The sequence below is a fragment of the Alligator sinensis genome, unplaced genomic scaffold (assembly GCF_000455745.1).
Source record: "Alligator sinensis unplaced genomic scaffold, ASM45574v1 scaffold337_1, whole genome shotgun sequence".
In the NCBI taxonomy this organism is placed as follows: domain Eukaryota; kingdom Metazoa; phylum Chordata; order Crocodylia; family Alligatoridae; genus Alligator; species Alligator sinensis.
The window spans coordinates 1-24,103 of NW_005841927.1; the positions used below are offsets into that span (position 1 = coordinate 1).

The following is a 24,103-nucleotide window of genomic DNA, read 5'->3' on the forward strand; positions in this document are numbered from 1 at the left end:
AGAGAGGCCAGATTTCAGCTATCACGTGAGTCTTATAGGCGCTCCGGTTGAGTTCGATGGGAGCCGGATTTAGTCCAACCGAACATCAGCGATGGAACAGTACAAGGAGCTGTCGTACGGCATCATTCAACCTTCAAAACCATTTCACGGGCACTACTTGAATCTAATGAAACGTCCCTTCAGCTTCCAGCAAAAAAAGTGAACTATCCAAAAAGGAACAGAGCGAGTTACATCAGTGCTATTCCCCAATACGGATGCTGTTATCGCAGGAGGAAAGTACTTCTACTGAAGACTATCCTATGCCAAGGGCAAGTTTCAAAGCCGGAGTCAAACCAGAGTAAGATGTGCACGCCACCCCTTACCAGCCACGAGGAAGCTGACAGCGCTGCTCGGCAAACAAGCTCTTAATCAAAAAAAAAGCTCCTAAAACACGTGGGCTCTGTTTATGCAGACAAGAGTTGCAAATTGGTATTTCAAGCTGCAGTTGGGTGTGGAGCTTGGAGAGGTTTCAGGGACCTTATGCACAGGGGGGAAAAAAAAAAAAAAAGAAAGAAGATTTCACAAGTGCCTTCTATTTGAAGTCAAATTGGTTTTCTTCCAAAGGCAACATTGCGAGCGACAGAGGTAGAGTCCTCGCAACAAGGGAGATCTAGCAATGATCGCCCCCCAAAAGTGGGGCAAGACGCCGAACAAGACTAAGCAAACGGTGCTTTGATAACAACCCTTCTCCCCCCACCCCGTATCAGCTATCTACCCAACATCTTCCAATGGGAAAAATATCAACTAATTAGACCAGAAGATGCACCACACGCAAGCTGGGAAGCTGTGCTAGATGCATCAAAGCACAACATCTTTTAAGGAGAAGGGGAAAAAAAGCCTGTCATGCTCCTGAAGTCTCCAAAAGGAGGATAGAGCATCAAAGAAATGACTATTAAATGAGATCTTCTAAAGCACTGGAGATGCTAAGCGATAACTATTTCATGGCGGGGATGATATAGTCGGGGCTGGCTGAGCAGGGGTTGGACTAGACGTGACCTCCTGCGGTCCCTGTACACCCTCATTGTCCGTGACTCCTATGAAATGAGGCAGGGAGGTGAAGTGAGTTGCCCAAGGTCAGGGGACCTGCAGTCCCAGGGCAGAGCATGGGTCCCCGGACGCTAGGGACAGGTGCCCCACCAAGCAGGGCAGAAGCACCAGCTTAAGACATGTGCTTTATATAACCAAAGGACTCGAGGTTTCAAGCGTTGTTAATTCACAAATGCACCGCACACCCAGAGTAATGCCAAAGCGAGTGTTTGGAGCCCGGCTTTGATTGCTAACAATTAGAACAAACTTATTTATAGCACTGGCCTCGCTAGGGGTGGGGGAGAGAGCGGCAGCGAGAAGGAACAGCTCACTTCAGAGAGCAGCTTTCAAAAAGAAAGTTAAAGAGGAATACAATTTTACTAATTACTTCTATAGCACTTCCCTCAGAGGAATCCCATACTTAAACCCACTTAAATTAGCCTTCGCCACACCTCCGGGCTAGGTAGATGGGTATTACTTAGGCTTGACAGAACAGTAGAGTGAAATAAAGAGGTTCAAGACTAGAAAACAGGGTTTGGGGTTCACAGAACTTTTTTTTAATTGAGAATTAAACTTTTTTTCGGCCCCCCCTAAGTTTCCCACTTAGCAGAAGTTACCCGAGCCCTGCAGCTACTGCAGGGAGAGGCACATCAGGTCTCAAATGCGGAGCAGGGACACGGGTAGGAATGTCAATTGTGCAGAGGGGGCTTCCCGGGGCCGCAGCCCCAGGGCGAGCGGGCAGGAATCCAGCCTGGTCCCATCCAAACCCTGCACTGGATTCAGCAAACAAAAAAAGGTTGCTGAATCAAATGGTTTCCTTTGAAAGCCTACTTCAGGCTCAAACCAGCTTTTTTCAATTCAACTTTTGTTCCAGTGGAAATTTTCCAGGCAGCTCTAGTGGACACTAACATCTAAGGGTGCCTCTTGTTTTTGGACATCCATCTCACGACTCCTACAGCCTGATCCTGCCAGGGTACTGAGCCCCCGCAACTCCTGCTGACCCGCAGCTCCTGGTGAACTCAACAGCACTTGCGGATGGGCAGAAAAAGCTGGGGGTGACGGTCGGGCTCCAAAAGCGGCACGTCTAACCCGAGCCCAGAAATCCTGACCTGGGGTCCGGTCTACCCATGAAGACACCCGTCCCCTTATTAACGGTGAAACTTTTTCAGCCCTTGCTGGGCAGGGTGACAGCACCCCACACACACGCTGTGCGTACAAACCTCTCCGTTAAAAGCAAGCGGTTTGTATTAATAGCTCGGTTGCTTGAGACCACGAGTCCGTTACTTGTCCTGCCCAAGGCCCCAGAACGAGCACGAGCACTAGCTGCTCCAGGACCTCGTCCTTGAGACTTTGGATGCACAGTGCAAAATACGGCATTCATTTCCAGTGACTCAGACCTCCACTCCGTGATTCAGCCGCAGCAGAGGTAGGGAGGATTGCCTTATCCAACCCACCTACGACTGAGCTGTGCGCCCGATACCAACAATACTGGGTGTTTCCCTTCAGAGCCAGTCAGCCGCGCAGAGTCACAACTGAAGTTTCAGGAAGATTAGACAGAACTGAGCTCTCACCTAGAGGGACTGGGGCCCAGCGTTTAAACTTGTTCGGTGCAAAGGTGAGAAGGGAGGTGGAAGCAACAACTTTCTGGGCGCTTTAAGGAAGCTTCACTTATTCACGTCGGCATTGCTCATTTGAGTTGAATCGCAAGGCTTTGGGTACTTTCTACGAGACTGACAGCAGGCTTTTGTAGATCGCTAGGAAAATGCAAAGCAATGAAGGTTCCCAGGGTCTGGCGTATCTATAAAGATTGCCAGGTTCCCTTAGAGTCACGGGCGCAGCGCCCAGCATCCTTGCCCGGGCTATGAAACACACATTTGGAACGGATATTAGTCCTGATGACCAGCCAATGGAAAGCCTGGGGGTTTAGGAAATTGGGGGATAGATTCATAGATGCTAGGGTCAGAAGGGACCTCAGCAGATTGAGTCTGACCCCCTGCCTAGGCAGGAAAGAGCGCTGGGGTAAGATGACCCCAGCCAGATGCCTGTCCAGCCTTCTCTTAAAGACCCCCATGGTAGGGTAGATCTTAAAAGGTCACAAGGCAATGCCACTTGTAACCCCTTCTCTTTTCCCAGGTTGAGCTGAAGTGCACCTCTCTTCGGTGTGGGGCTGGAAAGGGTTTATTCCCTTTCCGTTTGGCACTGCCTTGTGTAGAGTTTGCATGCTTTGGCCCTACCTTGCACGCATCCATCACAAGAAAGGGCAGGGAAGTAAGCCCGTTACCGGCCACATGTTTTCCTTGGAATTTCCTGTTAAGCTTCCAAATGGGAAACTCCTATTTCCTGGAGCATTTTGTTCCCCTTGTATCAGATGATTAGTCAGCAAGGAACCAGCTTGATCTCAGGAATGCAAGGAGGAGGAGAGGCGGTGGTGGGACACGCTGAAGATAGCGATGCTTGGGGAGGGCCGGGCGGTGGGAAGGTGCTCCAGTGATCTTTCACATGTGCCGGTTAACTGCTTTCAATTCTGGCTTCTTAGCCACCCAATCCTTCCAGCTATCAAAATCCAAATGGCTGACATCTAAATTTTTGTGCATAGATGCTTGGGTGTCAAGCGGACAGTTCTGCGAACAAAAGTTTAATTTCCCAGCCCTGCGCTGTATGGCTTGAAAACACAATTTCAAATAAAACCAGATTTCATGCAGCACACGTCTTGTGCGCTGTCTCCCACGCCTTCTCTCCAGCCATAAGTTGCTTACTGTGCATGCAAAATGTTTTTAAAGGTTTATGTGCTTAAGAACACAATGAGACAGCCAGACTGATGAGGTGTAATATCCACCCTCCCGTGGCTAAAACATAAGCAACTCGGGAATTCGTGGCGGTCCCATCTCTACGCTAAGGAATCTCTTAAGCAGACAAAGTACTTTCCACTCTTGCTCAGACTATCTTGAAGTAGCAGCAAAGTGAGCGCTGGGCCAAAGCCAACCGAAGCATGGCTGCAGGACGCCTTCCAGCAAAGCACCGGTTCAAGCTGTATGGAGACAGCATTTTCTTTCTTCAAAAACAAGCCGTTGCACGTCAGGTGCCCATCTGCCACCTCTGCGTTACATAAGTGGTAGCACAGCAAGCAGAAATCGGGAAAGGTCATGTGCATTCCCATCACCATCACTTCCCTCAAACCGCCGCAGCAGGACATTCAGACTGAAACTGCGACAAACCAGAGGTCATCCAGTTCCTCCTCTTGCAACACCGGGTCGGGGAATGGGACCATGAACGCACGACTGTATCATGGAGCCAAAATATATTCTCTCCTTCACAGACCGAAGCGTGAACGTGCATATCAGCTTTAGGAAGTCACACAAATAAGGTGGTATTTTTTGCTGAAAATGAATTGCTATAAAGCAAGACGATGCTAACCAGGCAGGGTTGCATCCCGTCTTTGAGTCGGGTGCTTTAAACAGGGAACTAAAACGCATGCAACATGATGCGTTCCTAAGAGCAGTTAACCGGATGCAGAAATAGTCCGCGAAACTGGACTCCCTCAGCCTAGATGCGATATTTTCTATGCAGCATTTAAGAGCATAACAGGGCTAGCTTGATCAAGCACTAAACATGCAAAAAAATGGGAGTAACTAGAGATCTGTTAGAGCCATTTGTGAGGTTGTTAAGATGAGTATAGGTCGAGATGCATCTTGAACCCTAAAAGCTAGCTGCCGTGAACAGTGTCACAAGGCTATCCACCATCTCATACCAAAATGCTTAAGATGCCATCAAAAATGCTCTGTAAACCTGCAGGGCTTCCAGATGGCACCAACCACCTCAGCCAAGTGCCTCACCCCCATGGGAAGAGCTTGCTATACAAACTAAAAATTGGATTTCCTCCTTTTACGATCTAATAAAATGGGAATTATTTATTGAGATTTTACGGGAATACTCTCAACAAGTCTCATCATGAAAAGAAAACCAACTTGAAATACTATAGCATTTCCTCTGCTACCTTGCGTGAACTCGGTCTAGGCACACCTCTGGGACAAACTCAGCTGGCCGTCACACCTAGACAGCCCCAGCATTTGATCCACTCAAGTTCCACGTCTTGCAAGTTATTTAAGCACCGACAAAACCAGCCAGTACCAGGGAATACAACCATCCTTCACTTCACTTGGCTCTGCCTGCGGAAATGTTATAAAAGCGCTTTGGTTCAACTTTTGGGAACCACCCAACTTCCACGCTGCACCTGCTTATTTTAATTACTGACTGGACTAAAACCTCCATTAAAATGCAAGGCAAATCTGACAAATAGTCTCAGCTCCTGACTGCCTGGGAGAGAAACGAAAAAGAGTTTCCCCACCACCGTCTCACAGTTAAAAGGATCGCAAATCAGCTGGGTTTAACGCTTTCATTTTACTCTGTAAATCTAGAGCACACACCAACGGCAGAAACTTCCTTAGCCTGACGAAGGCTTTTTGAACCCGAAAGCTTGCTTAATAATGGTTTTCCAACTATTTAAGTTGGTCTAATAAAAGATATCAGATTCACCCAAAGAACCTTGTCTAAACTTTAAAACACTTTTTGGAGCCATGCAACCCTCACGTTAAACTTGAGCATCCAAATTTGCAGCTGTAGCATAGTGTTTTAGATCTACACAAGTTTCCCCCTCCAGAAGTGTAGTATATTTTTTACTAGGCATCTTTACCGGCATGGATGTAACAGGTAATTACAGGTCTGACCTCCCTCTCTATTGCACAAATATGCCTTCGGAAACCACACCGATAAATATTTGCTCAGTGTGAAGACAGCTCCAAGAGGAACCATTCCAGTTTATCAACTTGACGATTCAAGTTAATACAAGCCTTATTCTATATTTACTTAAGGAACTAGATAACACTTAGGGAGCTGATCTGGCCAAGTTAAGCACACTTCATAAAACTTGAGAGTGCTCCCCTGCACGACGCACGTTCACAGGAAGCATTTAGCCTCCCGCGCTGGAGCCTAGAGCAGAGCTCCAGTGGGCTCCTATTGTTCAAAAAAGAGAGAGACACGGACAAAATAGAACAAAAAAAAAAAAGCAATTAAAAGTCTAGAAAACATGACAAGCAAGGAAGGTCAGAAGAACTGGGACTGCACTCAATGATCTTCCGAGGTCCCTGCCAGCCCTAGCATCTACGAACCCTAGCGTCTATGCACGGTCCAGAAACGAGAAGACTGGGAGACGCCCGTTTTCCAATCCAAAAGAAAACGTTGTTGTAAAGGAGGATGCCGAGAGACTATTCTGTGTCCAGAGGGGACAGGAACAGCTTGCTTAGGTTGCAAAACGTTCACATTGCAAGCCTTTACGTGCAGGTTGGACACACGTACATTTGCTTGGGATGATTTGGGGAGGGATGACCCTGCCTGGAGGAAGGGAGAGGACTAGATCATTTGAGGTTCCTTCCAGCTGTTTGTACAAGCATTGCAGAGACCGAAGGAAAATGCCAAGTATTACGCGGGCTTAATCTCAAAAGACCAAACACTGCTTATGCATTGCATTAGACTCGTAGACAATAGCTGTTTACAATGCCAAGGCCATTTTAAATAATTCAAGGAAATGGTCTAGAGATGAGATAACACCAAGATGAAGAAGTGATACCGCTAATCGTATCCTTGTATACAGCTGGCTACAAAGTTACCCCTTCTCCAGATGCCACTGATGGCATCTGACCAAAATCCTAGCCGAAGGCGCCTACCGAGAAGGGGGTAACCCCTCCGGAGACCGTCAGCACCACTCCTGAACAGACGCACCTTGGCAAAAGCTGGACAGTCTCAGCACTGCCTGCAAATCCTACTAGAAGCCAATGAAATAAAAGTACAACCCCAGGTTATGTCTGCAAGCTGCAGGGCAAACAATCCCCCATCACTAAACTAGCCCAAGTGAATCGCTGCGCCCCTGCCCAACGTGGCCTTTATAGATTTCAAACCTCTGGTGCTAGGCATCTGGGCAATGCTGCACCCCAGACTAATCCCTGCCTCAAATGCAAGCAATCTGCTGAGGGGCCTTTTGCAACCCTGTGGTATGAAATATCCTACAGCACAGCAGTGCTATCAGATGTGGGTTTCCTCGCGTTACGATAAACCCACGAGGAAACCGATTGGGGAGAGCGGATCAATGCTCCGTGCTGAGATGCACAGTGCCTACTTCTCCACCTGGTCGCCCCCCGAAAGATTTGTGCATCGAGAGCCATCATAACGGGACGATGAGCTGGATTCGTCTAACAGGTTTATTCCTGAGGTGGCGTTAGAAGATATTCCATGTGGTGCACGGCATGTATTTAATGGTGGGGGTGTGCACACCAGTGCGGCTCACACTTGGCGTGTTTGGGTTTGTTCTCCGATTACTTCATTCTCACTCATAGTAGCTTTTTCCATGCAAGAGGGAGCTCCGTGGAGGAAGCAATGAAGGGTCAGGGTGCTACTACGGTGGCTGGGGTTGGAGGGGTCCCATGAAATACCGTCCACCTCCGTCACCTCACCAGCTGCAGGGAGTCTTGAAGTGGGTCCAAGTCTCAGAGCATCTGTACCTGAGTTGCCAGCTCCTCCTGTCCACATCCTGCTCCTACCACAAAGACAGTCACGGGGCACCGTTCTGACACCACAGCATGGGTGAAGCATAATCCTGTCTTGTTGCATGGACCTTTCAAGCGCTTCTATATGAAGGGGAAAAAAAGATACGTGGGGTGATCATCAACCCTTGCTTTCCTAGACTGTTGAGGAAATTTAGGACACAACTCTAAACAAGAAGTTAATACTCATTTAATACCCAGATACACTGGAGGGTAGGGCTAGGATTCAGAGAGACCTTGACAAATTGGAGAATCGCACCAAAAGAAAACCTCATGAGGTTCAATAAGGATAAGTGCAAAGTCCTGCACTCAGGACGGAGCAATCCCGTGCGCCGGCGCTGGGTGGGGGCTGATGGGCTGGGCAGCAGCTCTGAAGAAAACGACCGGGGGGTGACGGTGGACAATTCGGTGGCGGCCAACAAAGAGATCCAGCAGCGTCCCCTGTTGTGAAGAAGGCGGACGGCATCCTGGAGTGCATCGGTAGGAGCATTGTCAGCAGATGGAGGGCAGTGATTCTTCCCTCTATTCAGCACTGGGGAGGCCACATCTGGAGTCCTGTGTCCAGCTGTGGGCACCCCACTACAGAAAGGAGGTGGACAAAATTGGAGAGAGTGCAACGGAGAGCAACGAAAACGGTTGTGGGGCTGGGGGATAGGACTTGTGAGGAGAGGCTGAGGAAAATGGACTGATTGAGTCTGCAGAAGAGAAGACCGAGGGGGGATTGAATAGCAGCCTTCACCTCCCTGCTGGGTGGTTGCAAAGAGGATGGAGCTGGGCTGTTCTCAGTGGGGGCAGGTGACGGAGCAAGGAGCAATGGGCTCTGTCTGCAGCAAGAGAAGTTGAGGTTGGATATTAGGAAAAACTCACTAGGAGGGAGGTGAAGCACTTGGACAGGTTACCCAGAGAGGTGGTGCAGTCTCCATCCTTGGAGGCTTTTAAGACCTGGCTGGACAAAGCCTTGCCTGGGATGAAGTAGATGAGGCTGGTCCTGCTTGGAGCAGGGGGTTGGACTAGATGTGACCTGAGGTCCCTTCCAACCTGCATTTTCTCTGACTATTTCAAATGGAAATTAAAGTTGGTTAAAATCCTCTCTTTACAGTCAAAGACTAGGGACTAACGCCAACTCAACCGCTAAAGAGACTTTCCTTCATTTGTGAACGTGTCTGGAGCGGCGTGCAAATATCTGCTCACTCGGAGGGGATCGTATATTCTCCTGCGGTGACACTGAAAATAGTTTTGCAAGGAATCCAGTTCTCTGGGTCTCAACCTCCAAAGGGCACCAGCTCGGTTCAAGAGAGGTGCTCCTCCCCTCCCAACTTTCAAACTCAGTCGAAGTTCTGAATCTTTGTCTCCCTGCAGGACGCTTTGCCACCCGATTTCTTCCTGTAACTACTCTTTTGCAACCGCGGACAGAACTAGAAGTCAGCGGGGGGTGCCTCACAGGGATCGACGGCCCAACTCGGCTCTGTCCATTCAACATACAATGAATAACGCAGCATAACAGCCACGTAACCCTAAAGCCTGTGCTTTAAATCGCATCAACTTGAGTAACTGCAAAGCACAAGAATAAAGCCAGAGTATGAAAGGGACCTCCACTACCCCCTGGTTTGGTTTTGTTCACAGTCCTTGACCACAACATGGTCATGTCTCATCATCATCAGATTCACTTTGATTTAACTCCAAAAATAGTGAAGGACGGCGCTATAGGAATGCCCAGTAGGACGATTCCCTCTGCAAGGATTCGACTTTGCTCTGAAGACGGAAAACAAGCAGCAGCTAAACCAACAAGGGGAGAGGAGCGAGCGTGCCAGACTTCCTGGAACAATCCCATCACAGAGTTATCCTGAGCAAGCAGTTTGCTTCATATTTTAAAGAGAAAACAGGATTAGTTTCGTGTTCAGCCTCATCTGGACCTAATTGCAGAAGCACTCCTGAGGCCCTAGTCCCACCGATTCAGTGGGAGACTCCCCCTCCCGTAACCTCCACACACGAAGGTTGTGCGATTCACGGCTGTCAGCAACTTGGAGTTAATTACACCGAGAAAGAGATTTTCTTTTCCTCCCCAAAGCAAAATATTCCTTAGTGCCAAGCAATGCACGGGGTACCCTGGAAGAATAAGCCTCTGTAAGCACGCTTCTGGTGTGCCTTGAGCTTACCCGCTCCATTAGTGCCCGCATCCAGCATTTGAAACAAAAAGTTGTTTTTTGGGGGGGTTTTAATACTTTTTCAAACTCTGGCTTGCATATCCCATGAAAACTGTCCTTCTGAAATATGATTGCACCCTACGTCCCCCCTGATGCAAAGCCCAGCAACCTGCCACTAAAAAAGCAAGGGTCGGTATTAAAACATCTTCCAATTCCAGGTTAATGCAGAGTGCAATAGAAAAAAAACCAACCAAAAATGACTGCTCCTCTTCTGCAGAAAGTAACCTGCCCTTTGTGAATCAAGTTACCAGACTCATCCAGTGCGGATCATTACTTAATCTCGAGAGCCCGGTCTCTTTGCCAAGCCATGACTCACGGGAAGGCCAGCCCTGAAAATGCATGCCCTTATTGCAGCCACTCCGTGCAAGCAGAGGGAAACCATGCAAAGCAAACAGTATGTGGGGCTGTTTTCTACCCGACGGGGAGAAAGGGGGGACCACGAGAGGAAAATAAAAAATACTTGGCCTTGTTTTTCTGCAACGGTCTTACGGGAGATGTTGAAAGTTATTAAATTCCACATTTTGAAGCTCACCAGGGAAGGTTTTTGTCCCTATCCTCAAGCTATAGCCTGCTTTCAAGCCACACTCCAAGATTTAGCCCTGGCCAGCAGCCAGTTAAATCAACATCCCTGGCTGTTATTGTTTGACTACAAATTTCCTGTGCTGCTTTTCGAGGCAGTACCAGTTTCAGTACTGGTTTCAGTTAGACGGCACGCTCTCTGGAGGCGCGAGCGAGCTGATCTGCAGAGGAAGGGCCACGATTCTGCAATCGGATCCACGGGGCAGCTGTTGAAAACCCAGTAAAATTAGTGGGATGTCACGAAGACATCCCACTAGTTAGCTCAAATTATTGACCGGACTAAAACCTCCGTTAAAATGCAAGGCCCTCCTTTAGATGTTGGGTCTCCCTGCCTCTAAATCACCTTGCAAGACCCGGGGACAAAAGCTATCAGGTTTTCTATACCGCTGGTTTGCAGAAATTGCTCAAGTCGCCTAGCATACAGATGCGGAAAGGAGCCTGCAGGGATCTTACTTCCTGAAAAAGGAACGCCATTAGATTAAGAAGTCGCCCCATCAGGAGGTTAAAATGAATCAAGCCTGCAAGTCTTTCAAAAGGGGATGCATTTCAGATGGCAAATCAAGGGGAAATAAAAGCAGGGCCTTCTGTTACAGCTGGGGAACTCGTCGATGAAAATCTCAGATATTCCTCTTTCTCCACCCGCCTCCCATTAAACATACCTGTTCCTTTCCTAGACGCTCCAAACTGAGCAACGTCTGCCCTCTCGTGTCCCAAGCGCAGCATTACCCAAATGCATCATGCAGCCGTGCCGGAGCGATGATGCCCACGAATGCACAGGTTCTTTTGCTGGTTATTTTTGAGGACAGCTATCTATCTACGTGCAGGGGCAGGAGTCCTGTGCCAGCACAGATCTGTTCTCGTACCCATCGGGTCCAAGACCCCCGAATGCGCCGGACTGCAGAAGAACCAAGAGGAAAGCAACCAGGGAGCACAAAACGGAGCCTCGTGTTCTGCTTCATCCTGACTTTTCGGGGCACTAGGCCGTGCTTGAATAGCCCGGCACGTAAGGAATCTTAAACTTTCATGATGCTAATTAATTGCATCTTGAGAAACCGGTGAGCTGCTTCCTCTCCCGTCTGCAGTCACACAACGGCCAGCTGGCAGGTACGGCGGCTACGAAGCAGAAAGAGAGAGAGGATGCTCGCGCATGAGATATTTTAGTCCTTCTTGAAAATGAATCATCTCGGCCTCCCCTCCACGTTTGCTTCTCAGAGACGCCTTGTGAGTGAAGGCGCTGGATCAGGCCCAGATCAAGGTCCTGGTCCCGTCCCCCTGCTTGACCTCCGGCAAGGAACTTCCCCTAGCGTGCCTCAGTTGCTCCTCGTCTATTAGACGAGCCCTGCCTCTGAAGGTACTGCAAGGATTAACTCATTCATGTGGAAGGCCTTCATCCCAGTGTGAGCAAAGCTGATGGATGCATCATTTCTCCTGCAACTTCTCCCCTTCTCTGAACCTGCAGCCCTGCTACTGGGCTCCCTTCTCCCAACGGGGAGATCTGCTCTGCTAGGTCACTGCTGATCTGTCACGAGCTACGCGGATATTAAACTTGCAGTTCAAGACAGAGATTTCGCCGTACAAACCGGGTGGGGCGACAGAGAGGGTCAAGAAGGGAAAGGACAAGAATAGCTTCTACTTTCTTCCCAACCCAGGATCATCTTTTCTTGGAGGCAGCCCTCTGGCTCGTTTCAAATGGTTTTCACGAGCATCTACCGAGCAGAAGCAATGAGAAACCCCACGTAACCAACTCACCTCCCTGCACTCCCAGCTGGTGCTCCCAGGAAAGTCTGAGAGTCCCAGACGCCTGGGACAGGGCTCTGCATTGCCGCACAGGACTTCCCTTCGCCGCAGACCTAACGCTGGCACCATGCAATCCTCCCACGCTCGCCGTCACCTTCAACTTGGGCTCTTGGCACCTCCCCAGCCAGCCTCGCTCCAACTCCATTTTGCAGAGATGCAGGCTACAAGTGGATAGTCCTCCGACTTCCTGAGACTATGAGAAGAGACATCTAGGAAGAGAGACGTGCTCCCCTCAACACTCGTCCTGCAATCGGTGCCCCTGCGACGCGGCCGAGGGGGGCGATTCAGGTGCCGAACGTACGAGTTCTCTCTGCAGCGAACCCATACGCAACCTCCAACCCAAACCAGAAATGCTGCTGAGATCATTTATTCAGCTTCAGGTGGAGGGAAGAGAGATGGGAGCGTATCCACCCAAGCACGAAGCACTGATGACCTCAAAGACGAGCCTGGAGGAGCCCTGGTCTGGAGCAATACACGCATATCAGCACTACAAAATGAAATGGGTGGGATATACAAGTCTCGACAAGAGACCTGCGTGCCCTGCGTCTCCGTTCCCAAATCTGTAACCCTTCCTCTCTGAAGCATTGCCAGGACAAAAGCCAACGACAGGTCGGCACCGTGGAGGGGAGTGATAAATACTCCCGTCCAGACCCTTTGCAAGAAGCTTTGAAGCCCGGCAGCTGAAGGAGAATAACTTGAAGGCAGACTTTTCCCATACAGATTAACAAACACAAGTCGTATTGTAAAACTGGAATCTCCTTTCCCAGGAAGCTTGTGGAAGATGCCCGCTTTCCGAAGCAAGACAGAAGCACCCTGTACTAGAAAGAAGATAAAACATCCTTCCCATCCCAAGCAATGATCAATGGTTTTCAAGTTCATTGGTATCATGGGCACCGACGATCTTCCAGAGCCGCTAGCGCTGTACAGCCGAGGGAAGTGCCAGACGCCTCTTCCAGGTTTCTTGCCACACTTCACTTCAGCAGCATTTAGGGACAAAAGCCAGCTGCAGAAGTGAGGACTGGGCTTATTTTTCAACAAGTGATAAGGGCATAACAGGGCCGATGACCAAGATCAGTTAGCAACCAAGCAGACCGGCACGGGGTCGGCAGCACGCTGGCAGCCTGCAACGCAGCTCACGCGATCCAGGGCAGGTATTGCCCTTCGCGTCTGGTGAAGGCAGTAATAGCTATGAGAGACAACGTCCTCTTATAAAAGAAATCAGGTCTGCCTAATGGCAAGGCTCCACCACCGTCGTGTGCCATTCAGCATGAGCTGGAAAGCAGAAAAGCTGCGGGGGAGGAAAATAAAGAGTAACACCAGTTCACCCCGCTTAGTCTGCGTACAAAACCTCCTCCGCACACCCTGCTCATCCCACCACCTTCCCTAGCTAAATTCTTCAGACAGCCAGGCCATGACAGGCACCAAAAGGACGGGGCAGATGTTCAGTGGCTTGAAAAAAAATCCAAACCGGACCCTCAAGTCCACCTGAGTGTTGCCTCCAAGGGCAACAAGCCTCTGCTCCATTTTACAGATGGGGAAAGTGAGGCACCAGGAGCTAAAGCGCTCTAACCAGCGTCAACTAGGGTGAAAAAAGAAAACTAGAAACAGAGTCCAGGTCTCCCAACACCCTCCTACAGGGCTACGACAGCTGCCTAACTGTGGATGGAGTAGGCCTGCATCTGCAGGAAGACAGACTACAGCTACTAGTAGAGGCCTCTAGTGCCTGAAGTACCGTGAGTGAGGTGGGAGTGCGATTGCACTGGACAAACTGCTCAGCATCTGCAAGATTTCCCTTCCAAAATGACTTTCACTACTTCAAATATTTCTGAAGTATTAAAAACGTATACATAGGCCACCAGCATGGCCGTTAACCCCGTTTCCCCAAGGCGAACCCCCTGTAACGTGCTGTGGAGACCTGACCACTGGCTACCCCTTGAAGCAGTTACTCGAGATGGGGTCCAGGAGCAGCTCAGGATCTCTAGAGATTCAACCCTGCTACAGATCCGGACAGAAAAGCATAGTCCATAAGGCTCGTTTTTGCTGCATAACTGCCCTGCTCCGCTCGAAACTACCGCAGCGACGGCTGTACAGGTCTCAGCTGGCTGCCCCAAGTGTACCACCATCGAGCAAATCATTTGAGCCAACTAGAAGATACGCTTCAAAGGACTAACAGAAATCCAAGCGGATAATGCGCTGCAGTGTACTTCCGCCGGTTTTAGAAACGTCGCCAACTTTATTACTTGCAGCAATGCTTCCCAGGACGTTCTGCATCACGACGCTGTTAAAAAGCCACACGGTCCAATGGAAATAGTTATCGTCCTTCGGTAGATTTTAAACGAGGAATGGTATTGTAACGCTCTCCTGGTGTGGAAGTCGGTTGGCTTTACAGATCAAAACAGGAGATGACTCGCAGCATCTCCAGGACTTTCATCTCACAACTCAGAACAGCATCCCCACGCTCTCCGTGCAAAAGCTTTCACCCAGATTTCCTCCAGATAGCCGTGCATGATTAGCAAAAAACATATATATACTGTTGTTGCATGAACCCGCAGGCAGCTGACTCGATGGTTACGCTTTCAGGATGAAGGGGATCCCCGCTCTGTTGCTCACCGTACCCAAAGCAAGGCGGAACTAAGAGTTAAGAAACTCCTGGTTTCAAAAGTCAGAGGGCAGCACGTTCACCTGATACCTCTGACAAATGCAAAGAGCAAGGAGTGATTCATAATGTTATGCCCTGCCCCTATTTCTTTCCATTTAATTTCACATGAAAAAAGGCCCCTCTTTAAAGAGCAGATCAAAAGTGCCACAAGGCAGCCCTGGAGATGAACGACCTTTCTCTTTCTTTTCTTTTCTTTTTTTTTTAAATAAGAAAGCAGAACAGAGATTTTCTTACTTCTCTGTGAGCTTTCTTACACTCTCCTGCTCAAAGCATCTTCCCCCGATGCTACAGTGCACCGCGCCGGACAAGGAGGTCCAGTCTACAAGGAGAATTTAGCCCGACTTTCCATTACAAGTGGCGGCTTCTTCTCTACCAGACTCTGCACCAACGGCCCCCCATCTCATTTCATACAGGCCACATGACTGTCATCAGACGGCCGTCTGCAGTCACCTGGGCTGAAATCAGACCGGCAAGGCAGAAATCAAGTGTTTTGTACTCTACTGAACAAAAGAAAAAAAAATCTGTAAAGAAAGACCTTTTTTTGCTATTATTTAATGGGTCTAATAAAAGATATTACCTCTACCCCAAGAGTTTTGCCGTCTCCATTGCCGAACCCAACACGGCTACAACATATATCCTTTATACTCTACCAACCATTTCCCCTCCTCTCCCCCACCTTTTTTTTTAACTGCTGCTAAACAAAGGGTTTCATAAATCCACCTTTATGTTGGTTTTTCTCCTTATGCAAAGAGCACGCACAAAGGAACAGCCATAAAAGCATTTGGAGCAGAGGCAACAAACAGGCTCCCACTTGCTGCTAGCAGGCTTTTGTTTGCTGGGAACAGACTTTGCCTGCTTGGGGGCTTCTGCTCCATCCCCCTGCTGTACCTGGAAGAGACACCGAGCAGGCAGGTCATATTGGCAAAGCAGCAGCAGTGAGAAATCCCAGTGGGAAGCAAGATCAAACCCACACACAGACATACCACATAGCAGCCGGCAGCAACAGCAGAGTGAAATAAAGGGTATTTTTAACTACCGGATGCAAAGGCAAATAAAATGCAATGCATCTTTGGAACCAAACCTGACCAGTCATATCACTCTGCCTGTCGCACCACCTCTGTTATAAGAAAAAAACCCAGCAATTAGAGCTCCCCTGACACAGTAGAATCGAAACAGCTCCATACTGCTCGAAACCTCGAGCCCCTCTCTAAACAGGAAGGCCGCTCAGCACCAGGCAGCAGCGGTTATGTATTCAGAGGAGTACAACTTCCCCATGCACATTTTGAATCAGAAAGCTTCTAAAAAATATGAATCTTCATTTCTACCTAGGAGAACTTTTTACAACCTCTGCTCTCTCCTGTGCCTGATGAAGGGCGAGCGTGCCCGAAAGCTTGCAAATAAATACAATAATTTGTTTGCAAATATCTAGTTGGTCTAATAAAAGAGACCACCTCTTTCACGAGTTTTGAGTCTAAAAAATAAATTATCCCACCCACACAAGTATATTGAATTATATACTCCACTTCTTGATTTCCCCCTGGGCAGGCAGGGGGGTCTTAAAACACCTCAAAACATTGCCACCTTTTACAGGCAAAGACATAGAGGGAATTAAGCAGCTTGCCAAATATCAAGCACAGAATCAGAGGCAGAGCGACCAAAATCACATGGGCGTTTTGACTCTCTAACTAGTCCCCTCTTTAACTAGTCTTGGAGTTTAAGCTTCCAAAAGCAAGAGACATTTACTGCACTCGATCCCTGAGGATGCACGATTCCAAAACTAATTGCTCATTAATTTACACGAGGTGCTGATACAAGACACTTGAAAAAGTATTCCTTGTTGCCTGTCCTCTTGCATCCTTTAAGCTGGGAAACACAGGATACAGCGAGATGCCAAGAGGGACAGAGGAGAAAGTTGATCCTGAATAAGGAACAGAAAAGAAGCCCCCCACCCCCCCCCCCCACAAAAAAAAAAAAACAACCACACTGAACATCTGCAGTGCCACTTTCAGAGCACAAGAAGATGCTTTTAGGTGCAAGACTATACAACCTTGGTAGGAATCGTCTGCTTGATGAACAGCACATCATGATTGCCTCCTCGTAGGATAGGTAAGGCAGGCTCACAGTTGAGACAGGAAAGCTACAGGGAGTTCATCCTAATAATTGCCGAGGAAGGAGGCAGAAGCTGACATCAGAATAATTACAGGCTACAGTGTTAGGCAAGTGGATCCAACAGGGATGCTTCCCACACACCAGTCAAATGCTTAAAAGGACCAGATGAGCCCTACATGCAACTGTTAAACTATAACCAGTTCAAATGTTATCGGCAAGTGAATATAAGGTTTGTCCCCACGTTATTTCACGCCAACACCATAGCAATGCATCCAAATAACCATGGGCTTTTGGCAAAATTCCCACTGCCCCCTCAGACACTTAAATCACTTATTTCTTAAGGTCTTACTCTAGAGCTCAATGCCAAAGGAAAAAAATGGGATTCCTACATTGAAAATCTCAGAGCAGTGTGGCCGAGACCAAAGAAAGAAGTTATTTGTGAGCAGGAGGGACTGGAGAGTGGACTGGACAGGACACTGCCATGGATGAGCTGCAACGACCAGCAGGCATCTATATTCAGCTTGCAGAGCGTTAGGTTAGCAATCCTTCACCCCATGCACCAACAGGAAGGATCCCAGATGGAGGGAGGGAGCGAAGAGCTGGCTGAGGACTCTAAAGTCATTTTTCTTGGCAGTTCTCATTTAAATGCAATCTCTGGAAGGCCTCTCAGGGAGACCACTTGCTCCACCATTTCTTGCCTATACATTTTGCTCCACTTGTTGGCACGTCCCCTCCTCCTCCATCGGGCAACACCTAAGGGAGCACCGGCAAGTTCCCTCCCGATTCACGGAGAAGGTGATAAACCAATTATGGCAGTACCCTGGTGCCTACACAAAATCCTGGGTCCGTTCCTACAGCTCCTTCCCAGCTTTGATGGGTTCCCCACCATCGCTCACCCACTAGTACTGTTCCTACAAGGCTATTCTGTGCATTTATATTCCTCCCTCTCTGCCTCGCTGGAAAACCTGAGCTCTAACAAGTGCAGAAAAACCCATTAACGTTCATCCAGAATAATACACCATATGCCTTTAAGCCCCGCAATTAATCCAAAGACTCTCCTATCACTGTCTATACACACAGGGCAGCCTTTAGAAGTGAAAACGAATTAAAATCTGAAGGCAGCAGCCAATCCCAATGTTCAATAGCCAAGGCAGCCAGCCATCTAGCAAGTTGGTAGCAAAGCCCGGAGACTATACAGGAATCAAGATCAATGGTATGGCCCCCGCGGCCGCCGGGGTGTGTTGCAATGCAGTTTGGAGCCCACCAGCTCCGAACACGTGCCAATGCAGTCGAAACAAAAGCCAGCCATGCAGCGTTGTGAACGTGGTTAATGTACAACCGGTTACAGACAGAAGTTCATCACATCACCAGGCTTTGGAAGAACAAAGGGCGTCAGCCTCACTTCAGCTAGTCGCACAGCTCCTCCGCACGGCTCAGCCTTACCTCGTCTCCGGTCACAGTGCCAGGAACAGAACCCACGAGTCCTGAACTTAGCAGCACTTGGAGAATGACCCTCCTTAAAGGCAAAGTAATTTTTAAAAAATATATAATAATCAAAGACCCGTCTGCTTATTCTACCACTTACGTGACAGGCCCAGTGTGTTGGACATGGACAGTGCAAACTATTGTGTAAAACTCCACAACTGATGGAAGCAAGACACGGGAAAAGAAATCCTGGTGCAACAAAGGTGCTTTTGGTTTGTGTTCGCACCCTGAAATTTGTTCAAAGATGAGAGGGACGGGAGTCATGCTATACAAAAGGTCAGCAAAACGATAATATATTAAAAGAAAAAAAAGCTGGAGCTTTTCACCTTCAGATCACTGTTTCAACCCAGGAGTAAACTACAGTGGCTGTAATTTGAGGGTTGTTTTCTGGCCTCGGTAAAATGAGTTTGAGGTCCGAGCCCGGCTGCCAGGGGACAGGCAATGATGGATTATGAGATTCGGACACAGTTGGTTGCTGGCAGTCTTAGCAACTGCAACTGCGGTTTGATCAGATGGTGGCACATCCATCCCTGTCGCCCCCACGAAGCACCTTCGGTGCAAGCTGAAGCTCGCCGCTGGGATGGCAGATACCGGCCCCGGCCCCGGACGAGCTGTGCTTTGTGGATAAAAGAAGGGCTTCCACATCCACAGCCGACTGAGCACCTATAACCCGAGCTAAATTCACAGCTCTCTTTTCACTGAAGGAGCCTAATCACAGGGCGGGATCACCAGAAATTAAATGCTCACTAATTACAGGGCACAGCAGTAACTCCTGTCACTGGGAATGTTAGTGCGACGAGCAATTTGCACGTCTGCCCTGGCAGAGGTAGGGGGCCGTCACTGCTCCAGCTGGGCCATTAGATCCAACAGACCAATTTTCCACAGTCCTAAATTAGCCTCCGTGACAGGCTGCTGCCCTCGCGGCACCAAACTCCAGTTTGGAGGACTGCTCCGTACCCACGTTTCAGGGTGGCACCGTTTGCCTTGACGAGCACGGTCCACCGATGGTTTTTTGTAGTCGTGCAACTTGACTACTTAGCTTATATCATAGCTCGTCACAAGGCACCAATTATCCAGATACGTGGCTGCCATTTAAATGGAAGTTAACGACAGAAATTTTAAAGGGTTTTCTCCTCCCCTAGTGCCGAATCGAGAAGAATTTGCTCTGACCTCCCCTTAAATGATTCATAATTTCTCCCGTTGGCTGGCAGCAATGGAGCAAGGCAACCCTCTATTCCCATTTCAGAGTGAGGTAAGGTGAACGTGCCTGTAGCGAGAGACTATTCATGAAGCAGGGAAGATAAGATACTCGCAAGAAAGCAGTTTCCATAGGAAAAGCAACCGTCCGGCTACTCAGAGCATATCTGCAGCCATTCAGGCAAAAGCTAGAAAGAAGTGCCATTAAAGTCTTTACTCTATCCAAAGTCAGCTGGTTTTAATTGTGGCCAAAACCCTACTTGTATCACAGGTGAGATTTAGCTAAGATACAGATCAGTTTACCTCCAAGCAAGTCACGTAGTGCCTGAAGTGACTTTACAAGTCTTGGGGTTTTTTGCAAGAAACCCATCTCTTGCAAGGCAGCACAATCTATGAAAATAAATATGGAACTGGGCATTAGGAGCTAACGATCTCAGCCCTGCTCTGCCGCAGACTTGCAGTCTGGCCTTGGATGCATCACTTCCCTGCTCTGTGCTTCCGAGGGCACGTCTACATGTTCGTTAATGCGTTTTTGTTAACGTGCATTAAAACTTAGTACTTCCATTATGAGGTACTAGGAAAAGGACACATTAGCCTATTGTAATGCGCATTAGCAAAAGCGCACTTTTTTGCGACGCTTTAATACGCATTACAATAGGCTAATGCGCATTAAAGCGCACATGTAGACACACCCTGTTTCTCCTAGCTGTAAAATGGGGGAGCTCCAATTTAAAGTGCTTTGGGAATGGAGAAGCAAATTCTGATCTCTCGCCTGTGAAATCAGGTAAATAAACCCATTCCCGATCTGCAACGTTTTTACTTAAAGCCTAGTCTAGTCTCTCCTATAACATTAATATTTCTGCCTAACCAGGACCTCTCTGATGGTCTTGTCCTACAGCAGGCCTCAAAATGTAGGAAACTTCTTTAAAAACATTCAGGATAACGAGAGCAAAGTGAAGAGAGAGTAATATAAGCGATTTGATAATAAAAGTAACAGAACAATACTTACCAGCGTTATCTTCCATTTCTCTGGTACGCTCGTTTTGTGAAAAACTGCAAAAGAGAGGAAAACCAAAATTGAAACATAAGGTGATAAAAGAAAACCTTGCATTTTACCAAAGGCACCGCCTAGTTTAGCTTCACTGTCGGAAGAGGTCTTCGTACATCCTCATGAAACCTGGGCGACGTCCCACCCAGTAAGGTTGGGGATGAAGGAGTCTCCACTCCTTTGCAGTAACAGAGCAGGAAGTCCCAGCGTGATATTGAAATTCATCCCAGATAGCTTCCAGTGTCACACGGAATGGGTCTGAACAGGTTTTTGGGGTTGATTTTTTTTTCTGCTGCTGCTATTCCACTCAAATAATCACTACAGCACAACAATCATTTTTTCTGCATAATACATGTTGCAAATCCAAATGGGTTGGGGGTCAGGCTAGATGATCTGTTCAGGTCCCTCCTGACCCTAGCTACTATGAAACGCCTGTAACATCCAGAAAACCTCTACACCTTCTTACCCTGGTGCTAAGTGCAACACCAATCCTATCCAGAATAATACGCATGCAAAATTTTTTTAAAAAGTAGTTTAAGATGCAACTTCCAAGTCCCTTCACATCAATGTGGTTTGACTGCGGCAGCAACTACGCACCCAACAGGACAAAAAGCCAAGTGCTAAACCAGTACCAGATTATGACACGCCGAGGCCCTAAGCTACATCCAGTTTAAGAGGCCCCATACGATAAAAATAACGCACAAAATCCACGAAAATGGATTTTCATGAAATTTTAAGATGAATCATTGTTATTTCTGCACAAATGTAAGAACTCAATATGCATAAGAACTGTGGAGCCATATATAAGTCTATGTTTGTCATATTAGGATGAAAATGTCCAGTTTTTCTTTTTTCTTATTTAGAGGCCCCTCATATTGTGAGGTCTTAAGCTGTAGCTTTAAGTAGCTTAAGCTTAAATCCAGCACTGTGCAAAACTAAGAGGCTGGAGTCTCTGTTCAAAGGAGCTTGCAGTACAAATTCACAGGGACTGATGACAAAACCAGAGTCAGGAGTGAATGAAACGTATGGAGAGAGGTATTTCAAGAGTCACAGTGAGCTCAGGACCCACTTAGACAGGCGATTTCCAGAAGACACCATCCATCATTTCTGCTCAAACCTTCAGCAGTAACAAACTAAAAATACTCTCATTTCACCTTGGTCTCTGGTAGGCAAGAAGCACTAATAGTTTACTGACCAGAAATCCCAGGAGGTTTCCCACTTTAAGGTGTGTTTTTTCCCCCCTTATGATCTCACAAGGTGCAGCAGCATCAACAGGGTACATGAAGCCACTACAAGGCTGCATTACCAAAGGAGACAACACCTTGGCTGGAGGAGAGTTTTTACAAGGTATTGCAAGAACTTCCCTGAACTGAGGAGTGGGGAAGTTGCAGCAAGGGAAGTTGAGGTTGGATATTAGGAAAAACTCTTTAGGAGGGAGGTGAAGCACTGGAACAGGTCACCCAGAGAGGTGGTGGACTCTCCATCTTTGGAGGTTTATAGGACTTGGGTAGACCAAGCCTTGGCTGGGATGGTGTAGTTGGGGCTGATCCTGCTTGGAGCAGCAGCTTGGATTAGATGTGACCTCCTGAGCTCTCTTCAACCCTCATTTTCTATGATGCTATGCTTGGTCTAAAGAGCCAAACTGCTTATTCTCTATGGTGCCATTCCAGCAGTGCCCTTCAACAGGAAAATCAGCCCACCACAAACAAGGAAAACCATACCAGAGCCTAGGGTCCAGCTCCCTGTTGGAGCCGTTCTAACCCATATAGCGGGGTGGCGATAGCATGGTATCAAGATAGGAAATAGCACCTGCTACCCAGCAAGCAGAACACACCAAGGCCTAACCAGCATGCTAAACACTTTGTTAGTCAATCCCCTGGGCTCCAGATTGCCATCTCTGCAGCAATTCCAGCCAAGACTGCCCGCTAGCACTGGTACAAAAGCACTCTCGCTTGGCTCGGTGGCGAGGACACTACCTGGAAGGACAAAACACAAGAGCTCGAATGAATTGCACATGCAGCTTTCCACCAGGGTCAGCCCGGCTGGTTTACAGCCTCCTTCCCCCCAAACCAGATGAGCCGTCATCCCCTCAAAGCTCAGCTGGCAAGGTAGAGAACATCTGTAGATCAAGCCTCCATACCTACAGTCTCCGAAGGCAGGAGAGGAATGGAAACGGCCCCCTCCCGACTAGGGCATCGTCAGACAAACAGCCGCCCTCCTGCCACCGTTCCCCAAGGGATGTTGCTTGCTTTTCCCTTTCAAGGACGCTTCTGCGTTGGCTCTGCTCCCTGAGATCTGTTTACTACAAAGGGCACATTTGTGATTGGAATACTAATTCTTCCAGCGCTCTCCCCACCGATTGCCAAGTGCCTGTACTGCAAGGACATCTGCCGCCGCCGAGCACGGCTGGAAGTCATATTAGCCTCAACGGGAGAGGCTTCTCCCTAGCACAACACTAAAGCAAAGAAGCAAAAATCATCTTCTTATTCTACAGAAGACAATGCAGTAGGGAAGGGCACCGAGGTCTACTGGTACAGCTGGGTCAGGATGCCGAAGTTCCTGCCTCTCCCATGCAACTATGCGAGTGGGAATAGGATGCCTCAATTTAGAAACCCAGGAAATGCCTTAGTGGGCTGGATTAGCGGTCCCGCTAGTTGAGCTCCCCGTCTCCAATAGCATCCACTACTTCAGAAGGACTTCTGCAGCAAGACGGTCCTAAAATAATTTAGTAGGCAACAGTTGATCCGTCTGGATCATGGTGTATGCATGCGAGGTCACCAGGACCTTCAACATGTTTGCCTGGGCAGGAGCATGGAGGGGTGGAGGCTGCCCAGACCTTCGCCCCTGTAGACCACCGAGGTCAGACCGAGTCCAGATGTTCGGTACCCCGACAGCTGTATTTACGTGCACATCTGGGAATCAAACCTGGGTCTCACTAAGGCAGACAAGGACTCTACCACCGAACCACAACAGCAGGGCTCAAAGTTTGGGAGCACGCAAGGGCTGCTACCGCAGGCTGACGTTCAAGGGCCCACGGCCAGCTGAGAATGACAAGAGGATATATTGCATAGCTTTTATCACCTTTCCTACGGCAGTCCTGCAGTAGTGGGCGCACCTCACATCTGTGGTGGAACAGGCTGAAAGACCCGGGCACAAGCCAAAAGACGTGGGTTTCCTCCCAAAACTATTTGAGTTCTGTGAAAAGACTTAAAAAAGTGCCCCAATCACAAATTCCTCCTGCTCTAAAAGTCAGAGGTTGCCTTAGCCACCGTGTATACAGTCCTTAAGAAATGGTTTGTGTTGGTGGGTTTGTTGGGGGGTTTTTTGGACAGTCTTGCTCTCTACAAGTGTTTAATCACTTTTAGAA

The 24,103-nt window shown here is 48.4% G+C and overlaps 1 long non-coding RNA gene across 1 annotated transcript in view; it reads right to left on the reverse strand.

Moving 5' to 3' along the window:
* Positions 1–6,326: 6,326 nt before the first annotated feature.
* The window catches only part of LOC112549549, a 28,049-nt gene continuing 10,272 nt past the window's right edge, over positions 6,327–24,103 (reverse strand). The window contains exons 2-3 of the long non-coding RNA XR_003093000.1: positions 20,698–20,741; positions 6,327–7,742 (exon numbers count right to left, since the gene is read on the reverse strand). This is a non-coding gene — a long non-coding RNA (uncharacterized LOC112549549). The remainder of the gene's footprint in view (positions 7,743–20,697; positions 20,742–24,103) is intronic.